This window comes from Protopterus annectens, chromosome 4.part0, assembly GCF_019279795.1.
Source record: "Protopterus annectens isolate FY-2018-M chromosome 4.part0, PAN1.0, whole genome shotgun sequence".
Lineage (NCBI taxonomy): Eukaryota > Metazoa > Chordata > Ceratodontiformes > Protopteridae > Protopterus > Protopterus annectens.
In genome coordinates this window covers 1,422,170,883-1,422,190,183 of record NC_056733.1, presented here as the reverse complement: position 1 = coordinate 1,422,190,183, position 19,301 = coordinate 1,422,170,883, and the positions used below count along the sequence as shown (strand labels likewise).

At 42.3% G+C, this 19,301-nt stretch overlaps 1 protein-coding gene across 2 annotated transcripts in view; it reads left to right on the top strand.

The window, feature by feature from the left end:
• The window catches only part of SEPTIN8 (septin 8), a 1,286,408-nt gene that overhangs the window by 334,822 nt on the left and 932,285 nt on the right, over positions 1 to 19,301 (top strand). The window lies entirely within an intron of this gene.

The window sequence follows — 19,301 nt, the reverse complement described above, 5'->3', positions numbered from 1 at the left end:
CCCCCCCCCCATTTTGTAAATAACACTTGTCCTTAAAAATAAACAAATTATTATAAAGGACCATCTCTAACAATTGACAAACCAAGATCTGTTTGTTGGTGCTAAAGTCTACATGGTCTGTAATCAGTTCTCTCACTGCTTGTATACCATAGTCATTGGGAATAGATGTGAATAAATTGTTCACATCCAAGGTTATTAACAAATAATCATGTGTTACATCCAGTTTTAATCCATCTATATCTTCCAGTAGTTGGTAAGTGTCTTTGAGAATGGAGGGTATTTCATCCACCACTGGTCTCAAAAGATTCTCAATGTAACTAGATATAGTAGATGTTACCCATTTTTCACCAGAGACAATAGGTCTCATGGGTATAGGTGTGATGTTCTTATGTATTTTGGGTAGTCCTTTTATGATAGGTATATTCGGAAACTCAATATATAGATAATCATAGATGTCTTTATTAATTTGACTACACATTAATAAATCATAGATTTCATCGTGTACTTTATTAACTCATTAACCCTGGGTAACTTCTCATGGCGCCTCTGTGCTTAACACCGAGTGCGCCATGAGAAGATACTAATTTGAAGCTGTTACCCCCGAGTGCCTTCCACAAGCGTGAGTAACTTTGCAGGCATATTGTAGCTCCACTGCTGAAAATTAAGTTGAAAAAAGTAACTGAATGTTGTCAGTTACCTTGTCAACTTAATTTTCAGCGTGGACTTTTATGGTCTTCATATTTGACTTAAATTAGAAAATCGGCTTGCATCGCAGCCTGTATTTGCATGTCAACAGCAAGCCGATTGTAGTGTGCTTTTCATCTACCAATGACAGTCACCTCTTGCGTAACACCCCCCCCTCCACTCTCTTATATCCAGATAAATAGAGGGTCCTACAGTAGATATTCCCGTTCTTTTTCTGTATTCTGTGAAATTATCTAATGTATCCCTCTTTATCGTGCCGTTCGGGTACCATTGAAAAGCTGCAATGGAGATCCGAGTGTTTTCCTGAGTAAACCTTGACTTCAGCAGACAATTTTCATGACCGAGCCTGCCTTAGTCCTCCCTACGGTAAGATGGTCTCATTCCATAAATTTTTTTCTATCAACTGCCAGGGTTGTTAGGTTTGTTCGTGTGCAGCAAGTAGGCTATGTAAAAGTATGATAAAGTTTGCTTTACTGTTTTGCTTGTGAAATCGCTGGATGTTCTTCATCTCACATTGCTGCAGTCCTTACACTTGGGTAGTCCGCTGTCCTCGGTCGGCCCGAATATCAAAGTGTTAGGCTGACGTCGGTCAAGGCGCTTAAGACTGACATCAGAACGTCAGGGTACAAATGTGCATGACCGACGTCATATCCTCAGTCTTTTTTGCCGCATGGTCCGATGCAGAAGCAGCGTTGCAAGTGCCGTTCGGCGTTCTGAAATTTTTCGAATTCGGAGTTTCAGACCGAGTCAAAGTTGGCTAAGTACCCCGTTGGGGAATATTTTAGTTTTTTCTTGCCTCAGTGGTTTACCGGATGTCAGAAAAAGTGAATAACTGTATTTCTTGTGGGAAACAGATACCGCATAGAGATTATCATACTTTGTGTATTCCTTGTTTGGGGCCTGAGCACGACGTTGTTGGGTGTCGCTTTTGTGCTAGGTTCAATAAGCGCACTATTAAGCGAAGGTTAGATTGTGCCAGGTTGGTCTTCGGGAAGCGGTGCAATTATAATATGCCGTCGGATGCTCCGGCGCCCGCTTCTTCGAAGAAGCGCAAAGACAAAGCAGCTAAACCCAGGCAAGAAGAGTCGTCCGTACCAGACGCCGGTTCTTTAGAGGCATCAGTGGAACCGGTGGTTCCGCCGGAGGCTTCTCTGGAGTCCCAGGGGGAGACTTTGATATTGCAGGATGTGGCCTCTCAGGAGGCAAGTCAGGCTGAAGGGGCTTCTCAGGTTACTGTACTCCCCTCCCTTCCTAGGGTGGTTAGGCCCTCTCCTTCTGTTTCCAAGGCTTCTCCCAGAGGCAGGCCAGGTTTAGCTTCTGTTGGTGTCACTCCTAGTTCATCAGGATCTGTGCCCAAGAAGCACATGCTTAAAATGGCAGAAGATTTAATTACTTTGATTAGAGGTTCTTTGCCCCCTCCTGATAAGAGGCCTAGGGTGGAACCAGAGTTGGGGAGTTTTGAGCAGGCTTCGATGTTTCAGAGTCTTGACTGAAGACTTGCAGGAGTATTCTCCTTATTCTGATTCTGATGTGGATGATTCTACTCCTTCTGCTTCTCCTCCAGAGGATTTTTCTTTTTCAGAGACTCTTCATTCCATGAGGGAATATTTTAAGTGGGAAGGTCAGGACTTCTCTGATTCCAGGAAAAGGCTTAGGGAATGTTTGCTTTTACCCCAGCATAGGCCTTTGGCTATACCACCTGTTCTGGATGTTGTGGAAGATGTGTTTGCAGAGGCTTCACTTAATCCTGATTCTTTGCCTCCTGCTCCTGTTAAGCCGGACAGGTATTACAGGGTGCCTGAAGCTCATAAATATCTTTATAAGAGCCCTAGGGCGGACCCAGAAACTGTTAGTCAGGGACCTAAGGGCGTCAAGGCCTCTGTTGTAAAAAATCCGGTTCCTCCAGATAAGGAGGCCAGAGCTTTGGATAGATGGGGAAAGAAAGTCTATACTTCTTCCACCTTAGCTATGAGGGCTTTGAATTGCCAGTTTCACATGTTGAAATATCAAAACTATCTTCTTTCTCAATTGAAGTCTAAGGTAGATGCTCTGGCGGAAGGCATTGAGTGTAAAGAATTACAAGATTTGGTACATGTTTCTGAACAGGTGGGTAAGCATTCTTTACAATGTGGTTTTGATGCTGTACAGGCCTCGTCTAGGGTGGCTGCCACTGGGTCAGTTCTTCGCAGGCATGCCTGGCTGAGGGATCAGAATTTATCTGACCATGTTAAGACTAGGATTTTAGATGCTCCTTTGCAGTCTGATGTGTTGTTTGGTTCACCTGTGGAGGCAGTCTTAAAGAAAATGGAAGACAAGGCTAAGTCTATGCAGGCTGTTAAAGATTTTTTGCAAGTTCAGCCTCCGAAGTTTAGTAGGAATTGGCCTGCTAAGGGGTGGACGTACCCTTCTTATGATTCACAGTCTAGGGGAAGATCTAGACGTGGTAGGGGCAGAGCTCAGGGCTCTTTCAGACCTAGGACAGGGAGTTCACCTGCACAGTCTTCGGGTGAGGGCAGGGGCCAGTCCTTTCGTAAACAAGCCCAATGACCTACCTTTTCAGCTGCCAGAGCCTTCTTGTCTGGCAGCGCCTTTGGGAGGAAGGTTGGCACTCTTCAAAGAAAATTGGAGTTTAATTACACAGGACAGATGGGTATTGGATATCATACACCAAGGTTACAAGTTTTATTTCCATACCTTGCCTCCTTTCAAAGGCATGCCAGACGTTCCTCCTCAGCAAAGAATAGAGGCTCACAAACAAATTTCTCTGCTGCTTCAAATAGGGGCCATACAGCCGGTCCCTCTGCCAGAAGTGGGCCTAGGATTTTATTCTCGCCTGTTCCTAGTACCAAAGAAGGGGAACACGTGGAGACCAATTTTGGATTTATCTATCCTCAACACTTATCTGGACATTCCCAAGTTCAAAATGTTGACGTTACAACAGCTTTTACCTCTGCTGGGCAAAGATCACTGGATGGTGACTCTGGATCTCAAGGAGGGTTACCTTCATGTTCCTATCAGGCTAAGTTGCAGGAAGTATCTGCGTTTTCGAGCTGGGACTTCTCATTATCAGTTCTCTGCATTGCCCTTTGGCTTATCTACTGCGCCCAGAGTGTTCACGAAGGTTCTGGCTCCAGTGATAGCTTTCTTCAGGCTAAAAGGAATACAAATCTATCCTTATTTGGACGATTGCCTGATTCTGGCCCAAGGAAAGGACGAACTTCTTCATCATCTGCAATATGTGATAGCAGTGCTAAGATGCCTGGGGTATTCTGTGAACGAAATAAAGTCCAGTCTAGTACCCTCTCAGGATATGTGCTTTCTGGGTGTGAGACTGAATACAGCATCCCAGATGGCCTTTTTGACCCTGGACAAACAAAAGAATCTTTCCCTTTACTTCCATCAATTGTCTCATCAGTCCAGGCTGACTGCAAGGACAGTCCTTCAAGCCTTGGGGTTCATGGCATCTTGTATTCTGGTGCTTCCCAATGCCAAACTGCATATGAGGAAGCTACAATGGTATCTCAAAAATGTATGGACACAGCACTGCCAAGATTTGGACACTGTCATTCAGATAATACCTTGCATTCAAAAGGAATTTTTGTGGTGGGCTCAGGAATGTCACCTAAACAAGGGACTCTCTGTGACCCGGCCAGAGGCGATGCAGATTCTAACGACAGATGCCTCAGACAAAGCTTGGGGAGCTCATCTAAATGGAAAGTGGATACAAGACACGTGGCCTGCCAGACTACAACATCTACATATCAACTTGAAGGAGATGTTAGCAGTCCAATTTGCATTAATAGCTTTCAAGGATTTACTTCTTCCAGGGCAGGTGTTGGTTCTAACAGACAACACAACTGTCATGTGGTACATCAACAAGCAAGGGGGAACACATTCTTATCCTCTATGCAGACAAGCAATGATTTTGTGGGAGACTGCTCTCAGTTTACAGCTAAATCTTCAGGCAAGGTTTCTGCCCCCAGCACAGAACTCCTTAGCAGATGTGTTGAGCAGACGAATTATGGATCCCCACGAGTGGAAATTGGATCCTCATGTGTTTCAGAAATTGACAGTGTCATGGGGAACTCCAGACATAGATCTGTTCGCTTCTCCACTAAACTACCAGCTGCCAAAGTTTTGCACAAAAAGGTTTCATCCCACAGCTTGGAAAGTGGATGCTCTTTCTTTCAGTTGGAGCAATCTTCATGTGTATGCCTTTCCACCTCTGCCTCTCCTCCCAAAGGTACTTCTAAAGGCCAGACAGGACAAACCAAAGATGATTTTAATAGCTCCAGATTGGCCTCGACAGCACTGGTACCCATTACTGAGAAATCTGGTACGGGAGCCTCCATGGCCTTTGCCTTCGATTCCACACCTGCTGTCTCAGGAGAACAGTCATTTACTCAATGTCAAACTTCACTCTCTTCACCTAACAGCCTGGCATATTCTGTTTTGAACCCTGGAGGGTCTCAGCTTCCACAGCAAGTTTTGAATGTTATTTTGGAGGCCAGAAGACCTAGTACAAGGAAAGTGTACGCAGACAAATGGAAGAGATTTTTGTTTTGGAGTGCAGCAAAGGAATTTGATGTTTCTAAGCCTAATTTAAGTGTGGCTCTTCAATATCTGGCTGAGTTACTGGACAAAGGTTTGTCCTTCTCTTCTATTAAGGTTCATGCTGCAGCAATTTCTGCTCACTATGACTGTGATCCACCATTGTTTTCTCATCCTTTGTTTAAGCAATTCCTTAGAGGGGCAAAGAATATAAGACCCCCACGTAGAGCTCCTACTCCTGCTTGGGATCTCAATTTTGTGTTGGAGAAACTCACTCTACAACCTTTTGAGCCTGCAGCTTCTGCTGAGTTGAAATATTTATCATGGAAGACTGCTTTTTTGTTGGCCATTACCTCTGCAAGAAGGGTTTCTGAATTACAGGCCCTTATGGCGGTTGAGCCTTTCTTAATTTTCCATAAGGATAGGGTATCTTTACGTACTAATCCTTCCTTTATGCCTAAAGTGGTTTCTAGTGTGGCTTTAAACCAAACTATTCATTTGCCTACTTTTTATGCAAACCCCAAAATAAAGGGGAGAAGATTTTGCACACTTTGGATATACACAGGCAGTTGCGATATTATTTGAGCAGAACTAAAGGGTTCAGGCAGTCTCAGCAGTTATTTGTTTCATTTGCTTTGGGTTCTCAGGGCAAGCCTGTGTCAAAACAAACTATTTCTAAGTGGATTGGGTTTTGTATTGCTTTCTGTTATTCCCATCATGGTAAGGAGATTCCAGCTGGGATTAGGCCTCATTCCACTAGGGCTACTGCCACTTCTACAGCTTTTTAAGGGGGGTGGCAACTAAAGATATTTTGGAGGCAGCTACTTGGAGTTCAGTGCATACTTTCTCTAAGCATTACCACCTTCCTCTTTACTCTAAATCTAGGGCTGGTTTTGCCACTGCAATCTTACAGGGCATTTTGGCAGCACCTAATGCTTTATAGTTTTGCCATCCTCCCTTACCTTTGCTTTGGGATTCTACCCAAGTGTAAGGACTGCAGCAATGTGAGATGAAGAACATAGTACAGTTTTGTACCTACCATAAATGTAGATGTTCGAAGATCTACATTGCTGCAGTCCAATTTACCCTCCCTCCTTCCCCTCTGTAGTTAGAGGCGGTGGTGTGGTTTGGGTTGTAAATTTTGTGGATATTGTATATATTGTACATATGATTAGTGCAAGGGTGGTTGGTTGTTTTTTGCTGTCTTTTGGTTTTGGCCTTTCTTTTTAGGGTCTTCTGACATCTGGGGCAAGAAAAGACTGAGGATATGACGTCGGTCATGCGCATTTGTACCCTGACGTTCTGATGTCAGTCTTAAGCGCCTTGACCGACGTCAGCCTGATACTTTGATATTCGGGCCGAGCGAGGACAGCAGACTACCCAAGTGTAAGGACTGCAGCAATGTAGATCTTCGAACATCTACATTTATGGTAGGTACAAAACTGTACTTTTCTTGTGCTTATACTTGCCATAGCCAACATTGCTTGCCCAATATCAAATCCCAGTTCTTTCCGTGTACTAAGTCAAGGTGCCAGAATCGAGTAAAAAACACAAGCCTGACTAGGGTCTGAAGTATGTACATCCTTCAGTTCATGACAAAATGGTGTGATAACTGATCTGCTGAGGGTAGACATAGACCTTGAACCACTGTTAGCCTCCCTCTTCCTTCTCCTTCTCGTCCCAAGGCACGAATGTTTCGGAGGTGATCAGGGAAGTGGGGCCAAAATGGTTCAAGTGGTGAACCAGCATGCAAACCATGCCCCCGCCGCCTGTGTTGGGACTCGTCTCACCAGCCACTCCTCCTAAACTGCAGTACCCCAAATAAAAGAGCACAACTACACAAGTACCAGTAGACAAAATGGTAATCTAGTGTTTTTTGGTCTTCATGGATCCTTTCAGGGTTAGGATGGCGGTGAAAAATTCCATGGCTCCTGAGCTCCGGTCCCAGCCTCAGTCCACCCGCTTCCTCCCGGCTGCAAGGAGGAGACCGAGGAACTTACTTGGTCCTTCTTATTCCTTCCCAGATCAGTGAATTGAGACAGGGGGCCGATTTCTCTCCCCCTTCAAGATTTCATGTCACACACAGCGTCAATGCATCACCAGCACGCTGCTGAAAGAATACAGGTGGCAGCTGCAGTGATCACGGCAGAGCAAGGAGAAGGAACGGCTTTCCTGCCAGGGAAGCCTAGCTGTAGCAGGTTCAGGGACATTTCACAGTGGCAACAAATGCACAGTTGTATCATATGTCATATACCTACAACACACAAAAAATTCCTCTGAGTTTGCTTCAGTACTTGCAAATAATGATGTACTCGTACCTTTGACATGTCGAGAGGAGTAGTAGCTGTAGTGAGAGAGTTGGTGTACAGACTTCTGTACAGGACCTAGCAGTCAAAATGCATTTTATTTTAGAGCGTACTTTCCTCCATTTTCTTTCATGTGACACTCTGGAGTTATAAGAAGGCAAGCATATGTATGTTTCAACTTGTTTACTTTTTATGTCAGTAGAGAGAAGCAACAAATATTAGATAAACTGATGCAGTATGCACTCTAAGTATGGCATTCATAAGTCTTTTATCACCAGGCAAAGCCCAGCCCCTGCAAGACTTTTATGCAAGTCATTACTTGTTTCTCAGTAGCTACAGGCTGTGGTATGAAATGTTATTCGGCTCACACTGATTGGTATTGGCCAGTGTCTCTGCATAGTATAGTAAAATGTACATTGTATGTAAACAGCTCTTTTCCTTAGGATTTTGAAGTTATGAATTATTTATCTATAATTGACTGTTGATAGCAGTGTTTCTGCACACATACAGAAGCATGATATATAGATACCTTTCTCATAGTCCACCTAGTATCCCCATAAATCATCACTGGAACATAATTATTTGGCTGATTTGTGACCGGAGCAGCAAAAAGTGTATTCTAAAACTTTGTTCACCCTTTACGTGAGCACCTCATGACAGATGCTTCCAGTTTCAGTTTTCTGTCCCAGGCCATAATGTTGTTGAAAGGAAAATTTGAACTTTCTTTGTTACATTTTTTACTACTTTAATTTGTGAGTGAATGTCATTGATTTTGGTCAGAACTTGTAGTGCACACATGCATTCTGGGAAGTCATGGGCATGATATTTGTCGGCTTTGCTTCCAAGATGCAGTAGTTTTTTTTTTAGCAACAGAAAGTTTTATGCTAAAAGTAAATTACTGTAGTATGTTTAAACAAAGCAGTGGTCAGTGCATAGATGGTTTTTAGTACTGATGGTGTCACTTAAATCAGTGAGCAATCTAATGTATGTCAAACATGTTTATAAACAGAGTATGTGATACTTTATCCCAATAATACAAGCTTATCTGTAACCCTAACCTGAGGTGAGGCTATGACACATAGGTGAGATGTCAATTCATTTTGTAGTTCATGTAGTACACAGCCCAGGATGTCATCTGGTCCCATGGATGCTGTATTCTTAGCTTTGGAGAGTCCGGTTTCTACCTGTGTGGCTGTGATTACCGGAATTTGGCAATCTTTTGGTATTGAGATGGGCCCTTTCCTGGGATTCCTGGGAGCCTGGGATTTTCTTATTTTCTGCAAGAGTTTCTTTCTTCTGTTGTATAATTTGTTTATTGTTTATTGGCTTCCTTTTATTTGGAGGAGAGCATCTTGGTTCTATTTGGGATGGCATGAGTGGCTGTGCTTGTACAGTGCCTCAGTGTAGGATTCAGCAGTAGAACTTTCAGCTCCCGTCTGCATGGGTGTCATGAAGTTTGTCACTTCTGACTTGAGTAGCATGACATTGGCTTTGGAGAAGTTTTTTACGGAGGTTTCCTTACTGGGGGCTGGGATGTGGATGTCAAGGGTGATTTGCTTATGGTCAGACCTGACCAATGAGGGGGTGACCTATCTCCCATATTGGTAATGACTAGGTCTAGGATACTGGAGCCCCTGGTGGGACAATGGATTAGTTGATCCAGGGCATTGGAATTTCTGAATTCCAAGAACCATTGAGAAAAGGTGTTGGTACCCCAGTAGTTTTCCCAATTAATGGCAGGGTAGTTGAAATCACCCAGTATTAGGGTGTTTGGTTGTATCTTAATATTTTCCAGTATGTTTAGAAAGGTGTAGTGAGAATCGTGGGGCATGGTGGGGGATCTGTAGCAAGCTACAATTTGGATTGCAGTCTTACCTAGTGTTAGTTCCACCTGGAGAATTTCAGATGCATTGTGTTGAGCATCTAACCTGGAGGTGTGAATATCCTTGGTGAATATGGACACTCCTCCATCTTTAGTCTTTCGGTCTTGGTTTGGCGGCCAAAAAATGTGGTAAGAGTTGTAACCTGGTATTGCAGGGGTGCTCTCTGGAGCCTGCGACCAGGTCTCAGTTACTGCACAGATGTCTATGTTCTCCATTTTTAGGAGTGCCTCAAGAGACTGCATTTTGAGGTTTACATTTCTAGCATTACCTTCAGATGTTGCATGCTTATAGTTATACCAGTACAATATTACCATTCTTTATTTTTTTTCACGCTGAAGAACAGCATATCCTTTCCATTGTATGTAAACAGCTCTTTTCCTTAGGATTACCAAAAGGTAATAGTCTTGGACACCCATTTGGAAATGATCTGTTTTGACACGGGCTGTCCATTCTTACCATCACAAGAAATAAACAATTGCTCCAGATATTCTGAAAGATTTAGTTTTGCCTAGTTAGCCATGTTATTACTTGATGACTACTACTTGCACGTAGCTATATTATATTTTGGGAATTTTTCTGGCCTTTGTCAGTAATGTGTGCAACTTAGGTGGGAGGAAGGGCTACGTGTTATACTATTTTACTGAATTACTGTATTACATAACAGTTGCACAAGGTGATATAATAAGTACCTACTCAACAAGTTATATGCAGCAATTATCACCTGTGTCTGAGCATGCATAACTTTGCAGTAATTAAAGGCAAGTCATTATCACATTAACAATAACTCAGTTACGATATAGCACTGAGTCATTATCACTTTTCAGGTAAAACTATCAGGAGCTGTCACTGTTATTCACATAAGTACAACTCGTTATCACATTGATGAATGCACAAGCCAGACTGTATTTTTCTCTGCTTGTAGTCATTCCAAGCCACCCCCTCCATTCTTCATCATGCCCTGATGTAGCTCTCCATTCAGTCTCCCTCCCTTCAGGTGTAGTCAGCGTATGTAGGTGAGGGTAGTAAATGTATGAAGGTCAGGACAGCAATTAGTGAGTTACTTCAGTCCCTCATCCCTTAGGTCCATTGCTGAATGGGCACATGTAAAGAGAAAAGGCAGAGGTAAGGCAGACTGCTGACACTGAAGGAGGTCATGAGACCATAGTGGTATCAGCAGTCTGAGTGGGCAGCCGGCACAGCTATGGGACACTACAGATAACCAACATCTGGAGCCCCATGCCTGTCCTTGGCGTATTAGTGGAGTGGTATCTTTGCATGTGCCCTGGCTGGACACCCTTGTCAGTGTCTACCCATGCTTTATTTCAGATAAGATAAGACTGTCTTCTGCTGTTCTGAGAGTCACTGGAAGGGAAGATGTTCACTGGTTCAGAAGGGATGGCATTCACCTAACTGAGGAGGGCATTGCGTTCTTCTTGACCAACCTCCACAATGGCGTGAGGAGAGCCATGCATGATTGTGAGAAGAATGGAAAACACCCATGACCAAGTCAGACCAGTATAGTAAGTAAAACACTATTATGAAATGTGTTGTGTAAAATTAATTTCTCTGAGCTTGGCAAATAACTGTTATGGAAATTATGATTTTTTTCATATTTTGGTAAATAACTTTGCAAGGGAGCATCTGAATGTGCTAAGTAATACCTCATTTGAAAAGATTATTTATAGTTCTAACATGGTAAAAGAATGGTACCTGTATGTTGTACTCATAGGCAGATATCAAAGTTTGTTTCCGACTTAGGTTATGGAAATTATGATTTTTTTTCATATTTTGGTAAATAACTTTGCAAGGGAGCATCTGAATGTGCCAAGTAATATCTCATTTTGAAGACAGTATTGCTGGTTCTAACATGGTAAAATAATTGTGCCTGTATGTTTGACACATGTGCAGATATCAAAGTTTGTTTTGGACTTGGGTTATGAAAATTATGATTTTTTTCATATTTTGGTAAATAACTTTGCAAGGGAGCATCTGAATGTGCTAAGTAATAACTCATTTTGAAAAGATTATTTATAGTTCTAACATGGTAAAAGAATGGTACCCGTATGTTGTACTCATAGGCAGATATCAAAGTTTGTTTCCGACTTAGGTTATGGAAATTATGATTTTTTTCATATTTTGGTAAATAACTTTGCAAGGGAGCACCACATTGTGTGAAGTAATGCATAATTTTGAAGACAGTGTTACTCCTTACATCATGGTAAAAGAACTGTGTCTAGGCACTGTACACACGTACAGATATCACAGTTTGTTTAGTCTTGTACGAATATGAAAATTATACATTTACAATACTTCTCATTATTATGCCCATATCTTTGCGAGGGAGCATGGTGATCACACAAATGATGCGTCATTTTGAAGCTGACATTCAGATGCACAAGTTCTACACTGATATGTAGGCTCTGTCTGTTACAGGTGATGAGATTTTATGCTTTGTTTATTTATCAATTATGAGAAATAATATACTAATCATATTTCTGTGAATATCTCATGAAAGGAGTGTCACACAGTTATGGTTAAAGTATCATTTTAAAGCTGACATTCATACTAACAAATTAAATTCAAATTGTATGGGTCTGCATGGTACATAGACCAAGATATTGTGCTTTGCCTTTCCAAAAAATTTTAAAAAATGCACAATATCAGCATTCCTTGCCAAATATTTCATTATGACTTTGATATGCACTATCAACATTTACACTGTTGGAAAGGTCGGTGTCTGCTGAACAACTTTCGCATTTACATTTTTAGTGTAGCTCTTATAGTTAAAGAGTTATGAGCATTTGTTTTCTGTATAGTATTACAAATGGATTTTCTGAAAATGAGCTCAGGCTGCATTGTTGTTCCTATGGTGGAATTCAGCAGGCAGCTTTTCCTGAGGTGCTCTGGAGTGAATGAGTTAATTATCTTAAGAACTTCCCTAGATGTAATTATTTTATAGGTGGTACTATCAGACAAAAGGGTAAGCATATTGGACACATAATCCCAGGTATTTAATAAAACTATACCTCCTCCCTTGTCAGCAGTTTTGATGGTTAAGTCTCTTACTGATCTTTATTTATTTAGAGAAGTGAGTTCAGCTGTAGTAAGATTAAAGTAAGAACATTTATTATGTTTTCTAGAATAGCCAAAATAAAAATCACTTTCACAAAGCTTCAAAAAACATTCAACGTTATAGGGTAAACTTGGAATAAAACTGCTTTTTCTTTTACAATGGTCTAGTTGTTTGATGTCAGTAGACGAGTCATCATCATTTTTAAAAAACAATTTCAGAGACACAGAACAACAAAAAAGTCTGAGGTCTATTAGAGTCTCACTCAAATTACTAATATGAGCAGGAACAAAAGACAAACCTCGATTAAGTAGACTGATGTCTGAATCTTCTAACACCTGGTTTGAAAAATTAAATACCAAGTCAATTAAAGTCTTGTTTTTCTCACTGTTTCCTGTTTTTCTCCTGTAAACTTCCTTTTCCTTGGTCCTTGACTGTTCGAACGACCCCTCCGATAAACTGTTTCTTTTATGGGATAAGGTAAAAAACGTTGATGATCATCATCACGAATCTTAGGTCTAGCTCCCGTAGCATGATCACCTTGTTTGTGAACAAAAGCTAGTTGATTGGGAGGGGGTGTATCTAAGGATGTATCTTGCTGAACAATAGGAGTGAGAAGAGGAAAAGGATCCAGAGGGACATCAGAGGGACATAAGCTGATCTCACAACATTAGCTGATGTATAAAAATGAGGAGGAGTAGAAGTAACAACTTCTCTCACAAAAGGTCTGTTCAGTGTTGATAAATCATTTTTTTAGGGCCATTCTTCTGAAAGTATTTCTGAAGTTTTACATCAAGATGCAGGTTGTATTTGATGTTTGTACACTTTAGTAACTATGGTTTTAAATGATCAAGTAACTTATTAATTGATTCTTAATTGTTTAATTTCCTGCCTAGTGCGGTATTTAAAGAGAGTTGTTTTAATGTATTTTTCATCTGAAGAAGCGTGGAGGAGTCCACGCGAAAGCGCTGATTTTTGTCATTAAAGCTGTGTATTTTTGGATTTACTTGGCATTTTATTCATCTACTGGATCGTGGTGAGACTACTAGTATTTACAGTTGTTGCAAACTTCACGTTACTTAACACTGAGGTGGAAAGGTTCACAGCCACCATGCTAAAGGACAATGCTGTCCAAGCTGCTGAATCCCTTACAAAGGCACTCTATGAGCACCTGCAAGAATGCATGAATCGTGCTATCCCAAGCAAAACTAAGACTCACTCTTCCAAGAAAAGGAAACAAGTCTGGTGGACCCCTGCCGTAAACCAGCTGTACAATAGAAGGAGGAAACTAGTGCAGAAAAGAGTAAAATCCCAAGAAGGAAAGACATCCCTGATCAGTATCAGCAAGAAACTACAATCCCTCATAAAATCATCCAAGGCTAGCTTCTTAAGAAAAATTGCCAAGGACTCCAAAGATAACCACAAAGCATTCTTTAGCTATGTCAAGAACCTAAGTGGAAATTCTCAGATCTGCTCTGGATTAGTGCAGAATGGCAAAAAATAGACTGAACCGACTGATATTGCCAACATTCTGGCAGACAATGTTAGTGCAAACTTCACCCCCCTCTCACTTCTTAAAGGGCCCATAACCATACCAGAAGAATGTAGTGCCCCGGCAATCACTGACGCACAGGTTAAAACAGCCCTATCCAAAGCCAAAAATACAGCTTCAGTGGGACCAGGCGGTGTCCCAGGCTGTGTCTTACATGAGCTCCATAATGAACTAACCCCTCACCTAAACACACTGTTCAAACTCAGCCTCTCTACAGGCTACGTACCCATAGAGTGGCGCACAGCAACAGTTATCCCGTTGCACAAAGGTGGAGCCACAATGGACCCCAGGAACTATCGCCCTATAAGCCTGACTAGCCTGGTCTGCAAGGTATGGAGCACACCATCATGGAATTCATTAACAGAGACAATGGGAACCTTCAAACATTGGACCCTACCCAGTTTGGCTTTAAGGGCAGATCATGGCTCCTAAACCTGGTGGACTTTGAGACAGTTACCAAGGCTTTAGATGAGGGAAAGGAGGTCCACACAGCCTACCTAGACCTCGCAAAGGCTTTCAACACCATTCCCCATTCTGGTATTATAGACAAGCTCTGAACATAAACCCCTACATCATGAGATGGGTTGCCAGTTGGCTCACTGATAGAACCCACATGGTGAGAGTTGCAGGTTCTAGGTCAGACTCTAAACCAGTTACAAGTGGCATCCCCCAGGGCACAGTCTTGGGACCCCTCCTGTTCGGTATATACTTCTCAGAGGTACAGGCAAGCACAGGAGGATTATGGCTGACCAAGCTGGCAGATGACTGCAAACTGGGGGCCATAATTGACACTCCAGCTGATACAAACATCCTCCAGAAGGGTCTCACTGAGACGGATACCTGGTGTCAAAATCATGACCTCAAGCTAAATGCCAAAAAGTGCATAGTCATCCCCTTTGGAAAAAAAAGTACCTGCAAACTACCACATCCGTGGTAGTCCCCTAAATACAGAAAATGTAATAAGGGATCTGGGAACCCAAGTAGATAGTAATCTCTCCTTTGATAATCATATTGCCAAGGTGGTTAGAAAATCCTTCTGTGTGGCCCACCTAATCACAAAAGGGTTCGCATCTAGAACGAAAGAGGTTATTGTGCCCCTCTACTCATCACTCATCATACCCATCATAGAGTACAACTCCCCATTTGGGATGTACCTTACAAGATACCTGCAACAGCTGGAAAGACCACGAAAGTACCTCACCAAGAGGATTACTGGCCTTAAACATATGCCCTATGCAGCCCAACTGAAGAAATTCCAGCTGTACTCTGTTACATACCGCTTACTCAGAGGTGATCTCTGCCTGACATATACAAGCCAATGTCCAACCCAGAATTGATGGACATGCTCCACGTAAAAAAAAAAAAAAAAAAAAAAACCCCCGAGAGCCACACGCTCTAGGGATCTAAACCTCACCACAATGATAAATAGGATGTGCTGGAGGGATAGATTCCTGTCCCAGAGACTCCCCATGCTTTGGAACAGGATTCCAATCTACATTAGGCAGAGCCCCTCACTAACACTTTTCAAGAGAAACCTTGACGAGTGGATGGGAAACAGAAAATTTACCATGGGGATCACTGCAGTGGCTCTGCTGGACAGAGGCACAGGGAACTAATGGCTCTGCTGGACTGAGGCACAGGGAACTAATCTAAGGGGGCAGCGAAAGCCAACACATTCTGGCTAGGCTTATAGATGCCCTCGGGCCTAGTACTTGCCTATGAACCTATGGTGTAGAAACATGTTAATGTGGACTCCCTCAAAGTCTTGTACTTATACTGAAGTCTGCAACAGGTTACTAAGAGTTGACTTGTGCTTGGCCTACAAAGCATCGTCTGATCCAGCATTAGTTTTTATTTTTTTTTTATTTATTTAACATTTGTTTACTGGGCAAGTCCGGCTTGGAACAAAGCCAATTTTCAGCAGAGGCCCGCGGAGAAATGCTCCAGATCATGTCTATGTAACGTGGGAGGAAACTGGAGTACCCGGAGAAAACACACATGAACACAGGGAGGACATGCAGACTCTTCAGAGAAGGCACTCCAGCCGAGTGGACATGATGTGTATCTGCAAAACAAGTAACTAAAACACCTGCTCCAGAGACCGGAAATTCATCTGCAAGAGGTCAGTTGTCCCACCTCTTAAAAAATTGGACCATCATTACCAGGGATTAGTGGGTAATAAAAATCATAAAAGAGGGTACAAACTGTGGTTCAAACAACCTCCAGTCCACTTAGGCTTTCCAGATATTCCACCAAATCAAAAGAGAGAGGCTATAAATCAAATTCAGCTACTGAGATGCTGTGTACCCAAGGGTCTGTGAAGCCAGAACATAAAAGATTAGAAGGAAAGGGATTTTACTCAAGGCTGTTTGTAGTCCTCAGAAAAGAAGATACCTGGAGACCTATCCTAGACCTGTCAAAGCTCAACAGATTCTTGCATGTACCAAAATTCAAAATGCTAGCCTTTCAGAAATTGCTGCTCATGATTTCCTCCAATGCCTGCATGGTTACCCTAGATCTAAAAGATGCATACCTCCACATTCCTTTAGAAGAATCTCACAGGAGGTTCTTACACTACAGAACAGATGTGAACATTATCAGTTTTGGGCTCTGCCCTTTCCCTTGTGCACCCAGGGTATTCAGAAAATGCCTGGCCCCCAGTAATAGCCTTCTGCAGGTCAAAGGGCATTCAGATTTATCCCTTTTTTAATGACGACCCCATTCAGTCTTGTCTAGAAAAACTCAAAGCTGATTTGCTTTAAACCAAAGAAATCCTTGCCTACCTGGGGATCGCCATCAGTTTCCAAAAACTCAGACCATCCCTGTAAATAGAATTGTTTCTGGGAACTTTGCTAGACTCCTCCCCAAAAAGCTTTTCTTCCTTCACAGACGGTAACTGTTCTAACACAATATTTCTAAAAAACTTCTTAACAGGAACCACCTCACTGCCAGAGGCTTCCTCAGAGCCTTGGGTTACCTGGCCTCCTACATCCTCATGATCCCCTTGCCAGACTCCACATGAGAAGGCTACAGTGGTACCTCAGAAATGTTTGGCGCCAACACTCTCAACCCCCCCTCAACTTCAGTGTGAAGCCTTTCCCTTGTCTCAGGAAAAAGTTTGCTTGTTGAGCCGCCTCCCCTTCAAGATAATTCCTTAGGACCAAACATTGACCACATATGCCTCAGACATAGCCTGGAGGATTCACTACAACAACTTACAGGCACAAGGCAAATGTGCAAAAAGGCCGGATTGCTTTCAAAGACCAGTGGAAATGAGGTGTACTCCTAGTAAAGCCAGACAATACAGTGGTTATGTGTACATACACAAGTGGGGGAACTCTCTGTTACTCTTTGGCACCTAACCATGGATCTTTGGGAAACTTCAAACTCCCTAGGTCGTGGCTCAGTACCTACCTGAAGAAATAAATCAACTGGCAGATCACATAAGCAGGAATTAGGCAGACTTTCATGAGTGACAAATGCATCTGGAAATTTTTCTCAGCATAGCCAGAGTATGAGGTGTGCCAGAGATGGACCTTTTTGCCTCAAAAGAAAACTCTCACTTGGAAAAATTGCTCAGGGACCAAAACTTAGACAGGGTCAAGGATGGATGCCTTCTCCTTCCCTTGGACAGGTCTATTCCTATTTGCTTTCTCTCTAATAACCTTACTTTCCAGAGCACTGACAAAGCTAATGGAGGAAGGGCTAAAGGGTCATTCTAATAGCTTCACATTGGCTAAGGCATCATTGATATCCCCTAATGCTCAGTCTGAGCAAGAAGGAACCATTGCTGCTGCCCAACAAGTGGCCCTGTTGACAGAACTAGGACACCATCAAACACCCCAGCTTTAACACTCTCACACTGACAGCTTGGATGATATTTTGACCCTTGGAGGGGATATCCCTTGACAAACAGATCCTTTACATTCTAAAAGAAGCCAGGAGATGTAGTACAAGAAAGTCTTTCTTCGCCAAATGGAAGAGATTTACTGTATGGTGCAGACAAGAGACAGAATCCTCTTCACTTTCAGGTTCCTCTGATCCTTTCATACTTATCAGAAGTTTTTGACAAAGGGCTTTCTTATTCCTCTGTTAAATTTCATGCTTCAGCCATTTCAGCCTGTCTGCCTTCTCAACCTTCTCTCTTTTCCCACTCACTCACGAAACAGTTCCTGAGAGGGGTTGTTCACATTAGACCCCAAGAGAAACTCCAGTTCCTCCATGGTATCCGTTTCATTTGGAGAAAATCACCCTCACCACGTTTGAGCCAGTTTTCTCCACAAACATCAAATTCTTGACCTGGAAGTCAGATTTTTTTGCTTGGCATTACTTCAGCTAGAAGAGCATCAGGACTTCAGGCCCTTATGTGTGTAGAACCTTTCATCATGTTCCACCCTGACAGAGAATCTCTCTTAGGACCCTACCCCTCCTTTATGCCTAAAGTTGTTACAGAAATCTCTTTGAACCAGACCATCCACTTGCTTACCTTCTTTCTTAACCCTCAAGATAAGAGGGAAAGATTCCTCCACTCATTGGATGTGCATAGACAGCTGCATTACTACTTGGACAGAACAAAAAATGTCAGAATGTGACCAGATTTTTGTCGCCTTTGCCTGCAAGTCTTAAGGGAGACTGATTTCTAAACAAACAGTTAACAAATAGATCTCCCACTGCATTTTGTTTTGCTATAACCACTATGGAAAAAAGCCACTGGACTATGTTATGTCACACTGCACTAGGTCTACCACTGTGTCTACTATGTTTCTTAAGGGTTGGCCAATAAGGACATTTTAGAAGAACTACTTCGACCTCTGTGCATACCTTCACCAAACATTATCACCTTCCAGCCTTCTCCAAGTCTAGAGCCTGGTTTGCCACTGCAATCTTGTAGGGTATCCCATCCTGTCCATAAAATTCTCCATCCACCCTCTTATCTGCTTTGGGAGTCATGCCATCAATTAAGAGTGCAACAGTGAAACACAAAGAACTTAGTATAGTTATCTCCGCTTATCATAAATGTATATGTTCAAGTGTTTTCACTGTTGAAGCATTGTTTCCCTCCCTTCACCTCTTGCTCCAAAGGTTGAAGTAGACATTTTCCTGTCTTGCAAAGATTGGATTAAAACACAGGAACAGGATGAGGTGCAGTAAAAGAAGATATGTAAACCAAAAATTAACAACAAATACCGCACTAACACGGCTGATTACTGAAAAATATTTATTCAAAATAAAAT